Genomic DNA, 1667 nt, shown 5'->3' with positions numbered 1-1667 from the left:
AAAAAAAAAAAAAAAAAAAAAAAGACACACCATATAAAGGGCAGAAAAATTCCCAGTCTTTTATGGGCTATGTTTATGGATTAAAATTTTTTGTTTTGATACTATAGTAACTTCAACTCAAAACTATGATTTTTTTTTTAAGGCTCAAAACTAACAGGGAGTGATAGTCCCTTATCATTAATCCAATCCTTTAATATGTTCAGAAATACATTAAAGCCATGCTAAGTACTGATGCAGCTCCTTAGAAGATTCTGCTTTGTCTAGTCTCTATTGATTTTAGAAACACAACATACAGTTTGGAGCAGATAACTAAAAACAGACAAAGAATGTTTAACTCAGATAGAATTGGTAGGTACTAGCCCTCAAACCCGTCAGAGATCCGTTGGATATGGCATTTGATATGTTTAAACTTACCATAACAGAGACTCCCAAATCCTGAAAGTGACACCCCTGCCAAGGGCTCCAAGAAGATATGGTAACAATGACAAAGAACACCACTGGGATTATGGTGTGATAACCACTGAGCATAACTGTCCCAGTGCCTTGCCTGCTTCCAGGGCCTGGCCTGAACTCTGGACAGAGGACACTGGAGAGCTGACTGCCACACATTGCTTAAAAGAAGGTGAGGTCAGGTCCCCCCACCCCCATGTTCCTCCTCCACAGAAAAAGCCTCTTCATCTTCATCTTCAGCCCGATGGCTGAAGACTGCCTCTGCCCTCGGAGCCATGGAAGAAGCTGGGACCACTGTCTAGGTAATGGAATATGGATGGTCTCTGTCATTTTAATTGATCCATAGTCATTTAGATTTACAATTTATCCCTCTCAGGTCTCTGATCATATTGACAGCTAAGCTAACTGTAGTTTGATAGCTAGAGAACAACAATAAACTAGCTCCGTGTCCCAAGGCAATCAATTCACCACTGTGTTAGTTCATTCAATTCATTAGTTAGTTAAAACTACTAGGTCTCTTGTTAAAAAGGACAAACAGGTATGCCCTGTCACAGGCTCCATGTTAAAGGATTAAACAGATTTCAATGTAACTTTTTACTATCACTTTATTTAAATAACTGCTCTCAGCAATAAACTGTGTACATCTCATAATAAATAACTGGATAAAGAAGTACAAAGTTTATATAAGGTCTGAGATTCTAAGGAAATGTTTGAAGGTCTAAACAGATGTTTTGAGATTAAGAAAGGCAAATAGATTAAATGCATTAGAGGATATTAAGAAAACCTTAGATGATGAGAGGAAAATGATTTAAGGTGTATGGGAGGAATGAAAAAAGCTTTAGATAAAAGGTGTTTAAGATTGGTAAATGTAAATTATGAATGTTAAAAAGTCTAAGAAGATTTTTAAGATTGGAGGGTCTAAGAAGGTGTTTTAAACTATGATCAAGATGCTAGACTTCTGCAGAATAAAACATTCTTTACATTTACATACCTTTATTTGAGCTAGCTTGGGGCCCCTTAGCCCACTGCTGGCAAGTAGGATGGTTTTGGTGGAGAGGAGCCCCGAACATCTATGGGATAAGTTTTTTTTTTAAAGGTTTGTTTATTTATTTATTTATTTATTTATTTATTTATTTATTATATGTAAGCACACTGTAGCTGTCTTCAGACACACCAGAGGAGGGCGTCAGATCTCATTACAGATGGTTGTGAGCCAC

This window comes from Mastomys coucha, unplaced genomic scaffold (assembly GCF_008632895.1).
Source record: "Mastomys coucha isolate ucsf_1 unplaced genomic scaffold, UCSF_Mcou_1 pScaffold13, whole genome shotgun sequence".
NCBI lineage: Eukaryota > Metazoa > Chordata > Mammalia > Rodentia > Muridae > Mastomys > Mastomys coucha.
This window is presented reverse-complemented; position numbering follows the sequence as displayed.